The sequence below is a fragment of the Pelodiscus sinensis genome, chromosome 2 (assembly GCF_052426305.1).
Source record: "Pelodiscus sinensis isolate ZL-2025 chromosome 2, ASM5242630v1, whole genome shotgun sequence".
NCBI classification, from domain to species: domain Eukaryota; kingdom Metazoa; phylum Chordata; order Testudines; family Trionychidae; genus Pelodiscus; species Pelodiscus sinensis.
In genome coordinates, this window is record NC_143053.1 from 225,413,305 (window position 1) to 225,427,129 (window position 13,825).

Sequence of the window (13,825 nt, forward strand, 5' to 3'; positions counted from 1 at the left end):
GGAAGGGGGGAGGCTTGTTCCTTGGAGACCTCTTACAGTGATGGTGGGGTATCTTCTGCAAGCATTGGTGGCATGTTTTACAGTTCCCACATTTAGGGTTAGTATGATTAGTGACCCCCCACAACAGCCCAAATTATTTACAATACCCCATATTGATCCTCCATCAGCCCTGGCTGAATTAGATTTACATAGCCACACCTCGTATTCCCTCCCCATCCTGGCATGAGCTCTATTTACATATCAACAGTTAACAGTTAATTATCTTGCAGAGCTAAACAATTGTAGTGGGCACACCCACCCCAGGGCAGCTCTCTCCTGTTAGCTGGCTGATAGCAAGCAGCAGTTCAGCCTCTGCTTACACAATGAATTGCTTAATTATTTGCTCCATTATCTTTCCTGGTACAGAAGTTAAGCTGACTGGTCTGTAGTTTCCTGGGTTGTGTTTCTTTCCCTTTTTATAAATGGGCACTATTTGCCTTGTTCCAGTCTTCTGGAACCTCTCCCATATTCCGTGACCTATAAAAGATTATAGCTGATGGCTCGGATATCTCCTCAGTAGACTCCTTAAGTATTCATCGGACCCTGGTGACTTGAAGACATTTCACTTGTTTATGTAATTTTAATATGTTCTTTTTCTATTTTAGCTTTGGACCCTACCCCATTTGCACTGGCATTAACTATGTTAGGTGTCCAGTTGCCACCAACCTTCTTAGTGAAAAACAAACAAAGAACTCTGTGAATACTCAAAAGTTTAACTCTCTGGCTATGTCTACACTACAGGGATTTTCTGGGATACCACAGGTACCCTAGAAAAACTCTGCCACGTCCAGGGAATGCATCCGCTTTTTCAGATCAGTTTCCGAAAAAGCGGGCATGTTCTTTCAGAAGTCCTGTATTCCTCATTTTATGAGGAATAAGGGCTCTTCTGAAAGAGGAGGTTTTTCACACATTTGGCTCCATGTAGACGGGCCAAATGTCGGAAAAACCTCTTCCAAAAAAAGAATCGGAAAAAGGTACGCAAATTGAGTGCCTTTTTCCAAAAAAGACCTGCGGTGTAGACATAACCTCTCTCTCCAGCAAAAATTCCGTTCAATAAAACATATTACTTCATCCACTTTTTCTCTCTACGCAAGGCAATAAATGGAGCCATTTTACCACTCACTTCTACTGGCATAAAAATGAGAAATTCCACTGATTTAAATGGAGTTACTTCTGATTTACATTGTTATAGGAGGAAAACCAGGCATTATACATGCATACATTATAGATGTTTGCAATGAATTGCTTAATTATTTGCTACATTATCTTTCCTGGTACAGAAGTTAAGCTTCTGTTCATTTAGGGATGGGGTTTTTTTTTCTGCTTAAGGGTATGCCTACACTATATGACTACATCAGAGGGGTAGCCGTGTTAGTCAGAATCTGCAAAAGCGACGAGGAGTCCTGTGGCACCTTATAGACTAACTGAAGTGTAGGAGCATAAGCTTTTATGGGCAAAGACCCACTTCGTCACATGCATCTGACAAAGTGGGTCTTTGCCCACGAAAGCTTATGCTCCTACACTTCAGTTAGTCTATAAGATGCCACAGGAATCCTCGTCGCTTTTATATGACTACATGTGTACTGTGAGTTAAGCTGCACTTATTAAGCAATTCCACAGCTATGGAAAGTGCAGAACTACATTACCACAAAGAGAACTAAAAGAGGTACAATCCTTTTTTTTGCAAAAGCTCCCTCTGACCACGTCTAGACTACAGACTTCTTTCAGAAGAAGCTTTTTTCAGAAGAGAACTTTCAGGAAAACTTCTTCCAAAAAAGAACATCCACACTGCAAAAGTGCATTGAAAAAGCGATCTGCTTTTTCAAAAGAGAGCGCCTAGACCGAATGGATGCTGTCTTGCATGTAAGCTGTGATTGCTATAAACGGAATGGCCACCAGGGCACCTGTGCTTTTTCTTCTTTCCTCTTCTTCCGAAAGAACTCCCATTACCCCATCCACACATGCCTTTTTCAGAAAGAGCTCTATCCAGGAAACAGAAACAACACCTTAGTCTGATCAATCACACCTGACTACCACAGCTCAGCTTGCAAGTACTGACCACAGAACTCTCTCAGGAAGCTGATCGGAACCAGTCCTTAGAACTATGAAAATTCAGTAAAAAAGTTACTAATGCAAACAAGAAAGTGAAGTCAGCTCACCTGAGCAGAAACAGGCTAAATTTATTGGCTGGATGAAACAAAGTGACTCCATTTTTTACTTCTATATCACCTCCCAGACAAGAATTTCAAAAGCACAGAATTCATACAATGTATGTCCATAAGACACGCTTGCCTTTCTCACTGCCAATTACATACTGTTAAAAAACAGCACAGAACATGTAATGGTTCAGATAGCGCTCTCAGTTATATTAATGTAAATCAATGGAATTTGTGTCAACACCAGTGTAATTAACTGGAGGAAAATTTAATACCACCCTCGGGTGCCTCTGAGAGGCAATATTTCTCAACTCACAAGCACGGAGTCTGTGTATAATGTTATAGATACCAAACATCAATTTGGGAAAACACCACCACATTCAAAAGCATGCAACCATAAGCAAACACAACCTCACAATGTGTTGGGCAGTGTCCTTTGCCTCAGCCTCCCACCTAACAGTGAGAAAGTCTAACAAACCAATGTCTCTTTAAGGCAGGGGTGGAGAACCTTTTTTGAGTTGGAGGCCACCGACCCACAGAAAAATCAGTTGGGGGCCTGTAGCCCATTGTGGTACACCCCGGGGAATGAGGGGTGTCCCCTTGGGGTCAGTGGGTGGCCACTCCAACCCACTACAGGCTGCAACCACTAAGCAGCCAGTAGGCCGGCCCTAATATAGGGCAAGCTAGCACAGTTTAACAACTAAGAGCCCAGCCCGAAGTGCAGGGCAGGGGCTGCAGTCATTAAATAGGTAGGGAACCAGCCCCAAATGCAGGGGAGGCTAGCACAGTTAAACAGTCTGGGTATGTCTACACTACAAAGTTAATTCGAACTAACAGACGTTAGTTCGAATTAACTTTGATAGGCGCTACACTAGCGCTCCGCTAGTTCGAACTTAATTCGAACTAGCGGTGTGCTTAATTCGAACTAGGTAAACCTCATTCTACGAGGACTAATGCCTAGTTCGAATTAACTAGTTCAAATTAAGGGGTGTGTAGCCACTTAATTCGAACTAGTGGGAGGCTAGCCCTCCCCAGCTTTCCCTGGTGGCCACTCTGGGCACCACCAGGGAAACTCTTCTGCCCCCCTCCTGGCCCCGGAGCCCTTAAAGGGCAAGCCTGCCAGCACCCAGCCAGCAGACCCTGCACCTGGCACGGCTCAAGCCAGCCACCCGCTGCCACCCAGCCCTCCGCCTCTTCCCGGGACCAGGCCGGCGGTTTCCGGGAGCCTGCCCAGGTCCGCAAGAGGCGGGCACCCTCCTGGTCTAGTGCAGACATCGTGGACCTCATGCACGACCTCCGCACTAGGCACAGGAAAGTGGCCGTCTAGGGCAGGATAGCTGCCAGCCTGGCCACCCAGGAGCAGGTTTGCATGAAAATCAAGGTGGTCGACTGAGACCCCTAACCCTGAGTCCTGAGCTTAGAATGGCCGTACTGGGTCAGACCAAAGGTCCATCTAGCCCAGTAGCCTGTCTGCCGACAGCGGCCAACACTAGGTACCCTGGAGGGGATGGACTGAAGACAATGACCAAGCTTTTTGTCTCGTGTCATCCATCTCCAGCCTTCCACAAACAGAGGCCAGGGACACCATTTCTACCCCCTGGCGAATAGCACTCCATGGACCCAACCTCCATGACTTTATCTCACTTCTCTTTAAACTCTGTTCTAGTTCTAGCCTTCACAGCCTCCTGCAGCAAGGAGTTCCACAGGTTGACTATTTGCTTTGTGAAGAAGAACTTTCTGTTGTTAGTTTAAAGCCTGCTACCCATTCATTTCATTTGGTGTCCTCTAGTCCTTCTATTATGGGAACTAATGAAGAACTTTTCTTTATGCACCCTCTCCACACCACTCAGGCTTTTATAAACCTCTATCATATCCCCCCTCAGTCTCCTCTCTTCTAAGCTGAGAAGTCCCAGTCTCTTTAGCCTCTCTTCATATGGGACCTGTTCCAAACCCCTGATCATTTTAGTTGCCCTCCCCCTCCCACCCTCTCTCTTCCCCTCTCCCACCTTCTTTTCCCAGTCTCCCCGAGTTTTGTTCAATAAAGAGTTTCTATTTTTGAACACACGTGTCCTTTATTTTGTACATCAGGAAGGGGGGCTAGGGAAGGGTAAGTGGAAGGAGGTGAGGGAGGAATGGGGTACGAGCTCCCGATGGGGAGGACTGGGCTGGCTCTGTGGGCTTCTCGGGGTGGAAGCTCTCCTGAAGCCCCTTGATTGACCCCCCCTCCGGATGGCAGCCTGCGGCAAGTGCAGCCAGGCTGATGACCGAGTGCTGTGATGTGCCGAGTGTGGGCACTCAGGGCATTCCAAGCCAGGACTGCTTTGCAAGCAGGGAACCCCTGAGAACTGTCTGTCCGGGGTGGGGGTCGGGTCCCTTTAAGCACAGCCCTCGTCTAGCCTGAGGCAGCAGCTCCACGCTCTAAGTCCTAACCTGATGCCCTGCTGGCACTGCTTCCGGCCATCCTTAAACTCAGTTCAGGGTCCACTCAGTGTGGACATGCTAGTTCGAATTAGCAAAACACTAATTCGAACTAGTTTTTAAGTCTAGATGCGCTAATTCGAATTAGCTTAGTTTGAATTAGTGCTGTAGTGTATACCACAGGAGGGGAGACTGCCACCCAATCAAGGGGTGGTACGGGGGATGCGGGCCCTCCCTACATCACCGCGCCCCAGTGCAGGGCCCTAATAGCAGCCGGTAGTCAGCTGCTAGGTCAGCAGGGATCCAGTTCAAAACTCACTGGCCTGTTATGATGGGGGGATCAGTGAGGGTCCACACCGCAGCCCACTGACCCTCAGCCAGACCAAGGTCAGCTATCCCTGGGCTGGCTCCAGTTCTCCCCTCTGTATCTATATGTGCAAAGGGCCACATACATGTGAGAAGTGGAAAACAAACCCTCAGTGTGACTCTAACTGAGAAGGAGAAAGGCACTCCCTATGTTCCCTTCACACACCAGAGCCAAGGGGGGCCCAGCCTAGTAGATTTTGTGTGTTCCAGGCCCACAGGGGCCAGATGTGGCCCACATCTGGCCCCTGGACCTGAGGTTCTCCACTCCAGCTTTAACACATCACTCCCCTCTCCAGGGGTGAAAGTAACTTAAATTTCTCACCGGTACAGGAGCCCCCTGAGCAGAGTGGGGGTGGGAACCTAAAGATGGGTCACTTTACCTGGCTGATGGAATGGTCCCTCATCTGCTGCTTTTGTTTGCTGCCATGGGAGCTGTGGGTTGGCTGTGTGGGGGTACTGCTGCATGCCAACAGGTGGCAGTGGCATGAGAGACACCTTAGCTTGCTGCTTCCTTCCCTGGATTCTTCCCAAGAGCCACCAGCATCACTGCATGCAGGTCACTGCATGTACACTTTCCAGTGTCCAGTGAGAGAAAGGCAGCAGGACAGGTCCGGACACACCAGGATCCCAGCTGGGGGCTGCCTTACCTGGCTGCCTGCTGCTTACTGTCATATATGACAGCAGCAGGAGCCCTGGGAGCCCAGCAGGGAAAGAGCACCACTACCAATGCCTCAGCTGGCTCTTACCAGAATGGTGCACCGGGGTGCACTGCCTTAATTTCACCTCGGCTCCTCTCCCTCCCCTGTACGCTACCCAGTTGGCTTTCCTTGTCTAGGGCACAGCCAGAGTTCAGAGGTGTGTTCATGAGGTTCAGCTCTCACCCCTAGGCTGGGGGGGGCACTTGAGCAATGTCTCTGCTGCTGCCTCTGCACCTAGCTCTGCTACTGTTGTCTCTCTGCCACTGCTGCCCACTGTCATTAGCTCTCTGATGCTGCTTCCTGCTGTTTCTCTGCTGTTGGGACATAGGTGCCAAATTCTCCTCTAGCTGGGGGGTTCTTGACCCCCCACTGCCCTAGGCACCACCCCTTTTCCCACTGTACCCTCTTCCCCCAAGCCTCCACCTCACCTCTGCTCTACCCGCATTCCACCCCTTTCCCCCAGGCCTCTGCCCTGCTCCATCCCTAATCCACTCCCTTCCATCCCAACCCCCTGCCCCACCTCTTCCCAGCTTCTATAAGTACTGGAGCGATGGGTGCTGGAGGTGCTGCAGCATCCTCTGGCTTGAAGTGATTTCTATCATACTAGGTTTACAGTTTGGCTCAATACGTCTCAGCATCCCCACTATACAAATTGTTTCACCACCCCTGCCCACCTCCCTCCCAGAGTGTGCCCCATTCCCGCTCCATCTCCTCCTTCCAAGAGCATCCTGAACACCACAAAACAGCTGTTCATGGCAAGTGAGAGGCACAAGGAGGGAGGGTGTGAAATTGAGTAGCAGGGCTGCTGACAGGCCAAAGGTGCTGTGGGCGGGGGGTTCTTGGCTGCTGATAGGTGCTGAGCAATTGCTAATTTGTCCCTGTAGATGCTCCAGCCCTGAGCATCCACAGAGTCATAGCCTATGAGCTGAGATGTCATGTTCTGAGGACCCACCACTTACCTCTGCTCTCAGTGATTTCAGAAGGTAGTAGGGAACTGTACAGCCAGTGCAGTGCTGTTTTGCCTTTCACTATTCCCACACAAGGTCTCAGGCTTAGCTTCTAGACTTGTTCAGCAGAAGACAACTCTAGGAATCACCAACTGGAAACAAGTTTTAATCAACTCTAACCAGTTCCATCATGAAATGCTGCAAAGGAGCAAGTCAAATGGCATCTAGAACCCTTTAAGCACAGTATGAACATCTGTCCCCACATGTTCATCTTCACAGGGATTTGGCATCCCTACCACCTGTTTAGCAAGTGAGGTTCAATTTAGGGTGATCCTCTCAATTACAACAAGGTAAGCACAGGTCTGCTGCTCTTTAGTCATACAGTAAAGACAGGAATATATTATTATCTCCATATTCAAATATTCAAGTAATTTGTAATCCAGTACTAGTCAGAACTGATCTTTTTGTAAAAAGCAGCTCAATCATGGCGCACACTTAGGCTACGTCTACACTGCAGCACTATTTCAGGATACTTCAGATATCCTGAAATAGCTATTCCACATCTTTTGAGCATACCCATTATTTCAAAATATAACAGGCTCGCTATTCTGACAACCTTGTAAACCTCATTCCATGAGGAATAAGGGACATTTTAGAACAGTGATTTGTTTAGAAATAAGTGCTGTGTAGACAGTGCCAAATTTCAATATAAGTTATTTTGAAATTAACTCGAAATGAGCTACGCAATTTGCATAGCTCAAATTGCTTTGCTTATTTCGAGCTCTGGGTGCAACGTTATTTTGGAATAATGTTATTTCTAGTAACGTCCGTTATTCTGAAATAACTATGCAAGCATCTACACAGCAATTCCATTATTTTAAAATTAATTTGAAATAATGGGCAGCTTATTTTGGCATTTGTAAACCTCATTCCATGAGGAATAAAGCCTCTTCCGAAATAACTATTTCTAAATAGTGCCTATGTAGTGCCTAACACGGCTTTTGAAATAGGAAATCACGCCTCACCACTCTTTTACAATACTTTGTAAACAATTGGCTGCAATTATTTCAAAATAAGGGGCCTCCAGCCCTTCCCATGGTGCCCTACTGGCTGCTCTGTCTACACTCATAAAAACTCTATAGTCCCCCCTTGCCTGGGAGCTCTTAAACCTCCACCATCAGGGGAAACCTCCACCTTGCAGCAGACAGGAGGCCCTGACAGCCCTGAGACACCCAGCAGCTGCCAGTGACTCAGATTTAGGGAAAATGAGTGATTCCATTGCTCCCACCCAACCCTCCACTGCTCCCAGGCAGCAGTCAGGGTATGTCTACAGGGTATGTTCGAACTAGGGTGGCTAATGTAGGCATTCAAACTTGCAAATGAAGCCCGGGATTTAAATATCCTGGGCTTCATTTGCATGTTCCCGGGCGTGCGCCATTTTTAAATCCCCTTAGTTCGAACTGACTGCCCGCGGCTACACGCGGCAGTCAGAATTTAATCCGAACTAAATCCTTAGTTCGGATTAACTGTTACTCCTCCTGCAATGAGGTGTAACAGTTAATCCAGACTAAGGATTTAGTTCGGATTAACTTCTGACTGCCGTGTGTAGCCGCGGGCAGTCAGTTCGAACTAAGGGGATTTAAAAATGGTGCCCGCCCGGGAACATGCAAATGAAACCCGGGATATTTAAATCCCGGGCTTCATTTGCAAGATCGAATGCCTACATTAGCCACCCTAGTTTGTATTGGGGGCTAGTGTAGACATACCCTCAGAGAGCTTCCGGGAGCCTGCCTAGGGCCGAAAGAGATGTGCGCCTTCCAGGTCTGGTATGGAGATCCTGGACTTTGTTGAGGTGTGGAGTGATGAGACCAAGCTCTAGGATCTCCACACCAGTCACAGGAATGACTATGTCTATGGCCACATGGACAAGGACCTGGCTCACAAGGGGCATATCTGCACTCAGGAGCAAGTGTGGATCAAAGTGAAAGAGCTACGCCAGGCATATGCCAGGGTCCAAGAGCACAGCTCCTGCCCCGGGGCAGAACCCCACACCTGCCCCTACTTTGAGGACCTGAACCGTATCCTGGGGGCTTCTTCAGCTAGGGGAAGTATGTAACCCACACACCTAGGCTAGGTCTATACTGCAGCCTTCTTCCGCAAAAGATTATGCAAATGAAGCACGGAGTAGAATATCGCCGTGCTTCATTTGCATAATTAATTAGCAGCCGTTTTTACGCAAGAGGCTTTTACACAAAAAGGAGTTGTGTAGACGGCTGTTTGCGCAAAAAAATCCTCTTGCACAAGAGCTGTTCTTCATTTTTTCAGTAAGAACGGCTCTTGCGCAAGAGGGGTTTTTTGCGCAAAAAGGAGCCGTCTACACAGCTCCTTTTTGTGCAAAAGCCTCTTGCCCAAAAACAGCTACTAATTAATTATGCAAATGAAGCCTTGCGATATTCTACTCCGCACTTTATTTGCATAAGCTTTTGTAGAAGAAGGCTGCTGTATAGATGTAGCCCTAGTGTGGTTCACTGTTCCATGCAGTGGCGCTTAGAGCACTTACAGCAACAGATAAGAACAAGAGACCTTTACAGCCTGGACTGAGAGCCTGGCTTTATAGCTCAACCTGTAACCGCTCCTATACTAAGTTTCAGAGGTCCCAGATTCAAATCTGCACAGTGGCAGTTTCAGATCCATTATTTCAAAATAAGATATTTCGGAATATTTCTTCCAAAATAGCTTATTCTGAAATAAATGTGTAGTGCAAACCTAGCTTAGGTACAGCAGGCATGTCTATGCAAACACGGTATGTTCCTGAAGTCTTTTTTCCCCAGTGCATCACCAGAAGTCAGGGCAATGGGGGGGGGGGGGGGGTGAGGAAAGCTCATTCATACCCTGATTATACTTAGATACAGAATATACTTATACTTGGATACAGAATATACTGACCCAATTTCAGTATTTTTAAGCTTCCTTACACATGAAATTAGCTGAGGGTACGTCTACACTGCATCCCTAGTTCGAACTAGGGATGCAAATGGAGACAACCGAAGTAGTTAATGAAGCGGGGATTTAAATATCCCGCGCTCCATTAACATGATCTCGCCGGCGCGCTAGTTCGAATCACAGCTGATTCGAACCAGGAAGTGCACACCGGGACGTGTTAGTTCGGACTAAAGCCCTTAGTCCGAACTAATGTTACTCCTAATTTTTTGAGGAGTAACATTAGTTTGGACTAAGGGCTTTAGTCCGAACTAACGCGTCCCGGCGCGCACTTCCTGGTTCGAATCAGCTGTGATTCGAACTAGCGCGCCGGCGAGATCATGTTAATGGAGCGTGGGATATTTAAATCCCCGCTTCATTAACTACTTCGGTTGTCTCCATTTGCATCCCTAGTTCGAACTAGGGATGCAGTGTAGACGTACCCTGACAAACTGAAACTGTAGTAAAGAATGGAACTATCAGATGCAGATGAACACAGTAAGTTGGGGAAGAGCTAACACGGCTTTTGAAATAGGAAATCACGCCTCACCAATCTTTTACAATACTTTGAGAGGGATATCAAACATATGGAGAAGAGTGATCTACTGAACACAATTTATTTCAACTTTCAGAAAGCCTAAGCCTTGGCAACCAAATGGCAAATGAAATTCAATGTTGATTAATACAATAATACAAAGGAATAAACATTGGAAAATGTAATTCCAACAATACCCACAAAATGATGGGGTCAAAATTAGCTGCTGTTATTGAAGGAAGAGATCTTATTTTCAGAAAACTATCTGCAATGAGTCCATCTGCTCAATGTGCAGCAGCAGGCACAAAAGGTAACAACAGAAGGTAAGGAACCATTATAAGGGGGAAGTAAGACAGAAAATAGCATAATACTACTATATCAATCCATGGTATGCCCAAATGCATGCAGTTCTGTCTGTACACCTCAAAAAGATTTATTAGAACTGGAGAAAATAAGAGAAAGACCACAAAAATGATTAGGTGTATGGCATAGCTTCCATATGAGATTAAAAAGTTCATTTTAGAAAAGAGAAAACTAAGAGAAGATACAATAAAATCATGAATGATGTAGCAGGTGCATAGGGAAATATTATTTACTCCTTCATGTAACACAAGAATCAGGAGTTACCCAGAGAAATTAATAGGCAGCAAGTTTAAAACAAACTCAAGAACTTCTTCACGAAATGCACAGTCAGCCTGTGGAACTCATTGTCAGGGAACGTTGTGAAAATCAAAAGTATAGCTAGGTTAAAAAAAAAAGGATTAGATATGTATCTAGAGAACAGGTCCATTTAGGGCTATTAGCCAAAGCAGTCAGAGCTGCAACTCCATGCTCTGATGTCTCTAAACCCCTGTCTTCCAGATGCTAGGACTGGACAATGGGACAGATTATTCAATAACTGCCCTGTTCTGTTCATTTCCTCTGAAGATTTGGTACTGGTCACTATTAGAAGACAGGGCACAGGACAGGACAGTCTTATGTTTTTATCTTCAGACACATTTACTTCACAAAGGCTATGTCTAGACTACATCCCTTTTTCAAAAAAGGGATGTAAATTAGACATATCAAAATTGTTAATGAAGCCGGGATTTAAATCTCCTGCGCTTCATTAACATAAAAATAGCTGCCGCTTTTTTTCGGCACGGAGCTTTGCCGAAGAAAAGCAGCAGTCTAGACACAGATCTTTCGAACAATAAAGCCTTTTTTGAAAGATCCTGTAACCCTCATTTTACAAGGGATAAGGGATCTTTCAAAAAAGGCTTTATTTTTCGAAAGATCCGCGTCTAGACTGCTGCTTTTCTTCGGCAAAGCTCCATGCCGAAAAAAAGCGGCAGCCATTTTATGTTAATGAAGTGCGGGAGATTTAAATCCTGGCTTCATTAACAATTTCGATATGTCTAATTTACATCCCTTTTTCGAAAAAGGGATGTAGTCTAGACATAGCCGAAGGGTATGTCTACAGAGCAGCATTATTTCAGAATAACTTACGTTATTCCAAAATAACATACTATACATCTACACTACAAGCCTTTATTTCAAAATAATGACGATCTGATGGACTTCTTACTTGGTCCCATGGTAACGCTCATTTCATGAAGAGTAAGGGAAGTCGAAGGAAGAGTGTTCTTCCTTCAGCTTCCTGCTGTGTAGACAGCACCGAAAGCTAAATTAAGCTATTTTGACTTAAGCTACGCAATTGATGTAGCTGAAGTTGCGTAGCTTAATTTGACTTTAGCCCTGCTGTGAGACATACCCTAAGGTGACCAGGCACAAATGGCAATTTAGCAATCTGTGCAAACCATTTCTTTGTATTTCCTTTTAATAGTTTAATAGAACCAGTATGATGCATATAATATACAAAATGTCAGCCTGATTTTCTGCCTGCCACTAGTCAGTCTCAACATGTTTACATATTTTAACACTAGATTTTTAATCTGTTGCTCTATGTCTAATGTGCTGCTCCCTCTTTTCCTTTCTCCTACTCTAAATCCTGACAAGCTCTTCTCTTAGGATACAGTTTCATAATGGCTCAGGTCCTCTTTCTCAGTTATTGTTGGGCAGGTCCCAGGCTAATTTTCTTTACAAGTCAGAGCATTCTTAGACTGTAACTAAGTAGGTACAGATGCCTTTCATAATTTGATACTAATATGAAATATATCCTTTGCTTGCTGGATTGTAATGACACAGGGAAAATGAGGCATTTGCTTTCTTTTGTTGCACAGCTCATGATTTTTTGGAGTTTGCATTGCCTCACTGTTGTGCTGTAAATATGCTATAAACACAAAGCTATTAATTTGGAACTGGGACATTATCTGTACATCAGCAGACTATGTGACTCCAACACCAAACAATGGAGACCATGGTGATATCATTAAGCAAAATGGGTTGAAAATAAGCCTGTCAGTTTCTTGAGTATGCCTGTTTTCCATTTTTATATTATTGTTCAGTCATTTGTAGCAGTGAGAGAGAGAGAGAGAAAACTTCTATTTGCAATATTAAAAATCTAAGTGATATCTCACCTTCACAGTTTGATGCAACAACACCACCTGTTTCAACAAACTCTTCAAATACTGTTTTCTCCATTCAGAGCTAAAAAACATTGCTGAAGTGCAGCTGCTATAATTAGATGAGTGTAAAGTGAGAAAGCAGTTCTGATATGAAACATATTTTTAATAGTGGGAACCCTCTCTGATTCTAAACAATAAATCTGGATTTTAAAAAAAGGATTTAAGCATTGCTGCATTCAGCATTACAATGTTAATTGATTTAGGGGCCAAATCTCACTGTCAAAAGGAATTTAGGCTCCTAATCAATTTGTGTATTGCAACACTGAGCACAGCAGTAACTTAATGCCTTTAAAAATCAGGGCATATATCTCTATGGCCCTGATTATTAGCTATGGGTTCACCTGGATCTCTAGTACCATGTGAAGAATTTTGTGCCTGTGATTAAACTGAGGTGCAGAGACACAGGTGCTATATTTTATGTTGTTCATCTAAAAAACTATTGTCATGGCTTAAAAATGGGCTGTGAAGAGCTTCCCACTTCAAGGCAGGACCAAGGAGAAATTCCTGCTGATTCAGCTACTCATCTCCATAGCCTGATTCAGGGGAGCAGGAGCCTCTACTGACTCAGCCAGGAAATAAGTAACAGTCTGTACAGTAAGCTCCTTTATTTTGTTTAAATACAATTCAGATTCACCAACCTTCACTTTCAGCTTCCAACATGACAGGATTTTTTTTTATTAGCAATTTATAACTGGACCACAGAAGTTGTCAGGGATGAAGCTGGAGGTTCTGGCAGCAGGTAGAGGAAGCTGGAGTTTTTGGGTTGCAGAGAGGAGTGAGAGGCAATTTGGGACTGTAGAAAAAAGCACATTAGTACAGGTTGGACCTCCCTGGTCTGGCACCCTAGGGACCTGAGCAGTCTGGAACCAGGGAGTTTGCCAGACCAGGGGAGGTCAAAGCTCCTTTCTGGGCTGTGGAGATCCCCGGAGCCTGGGCTCCCCACCTGCTGCTGCCCCCATGCTGGGGCTCCCAGGATCAGCCTCCTCAGGCTGGGACTCTCCAGCTACTGCTGCCCACTGCGGGGTTCCCAGAGCCGGGCATTCCCCCCTGCCGCTGGCCCAGCTGCAGCCGGGGTTCATGGCCGGGGATTCCCTATGGCTGCCACCGGGGCTGGGGTTTG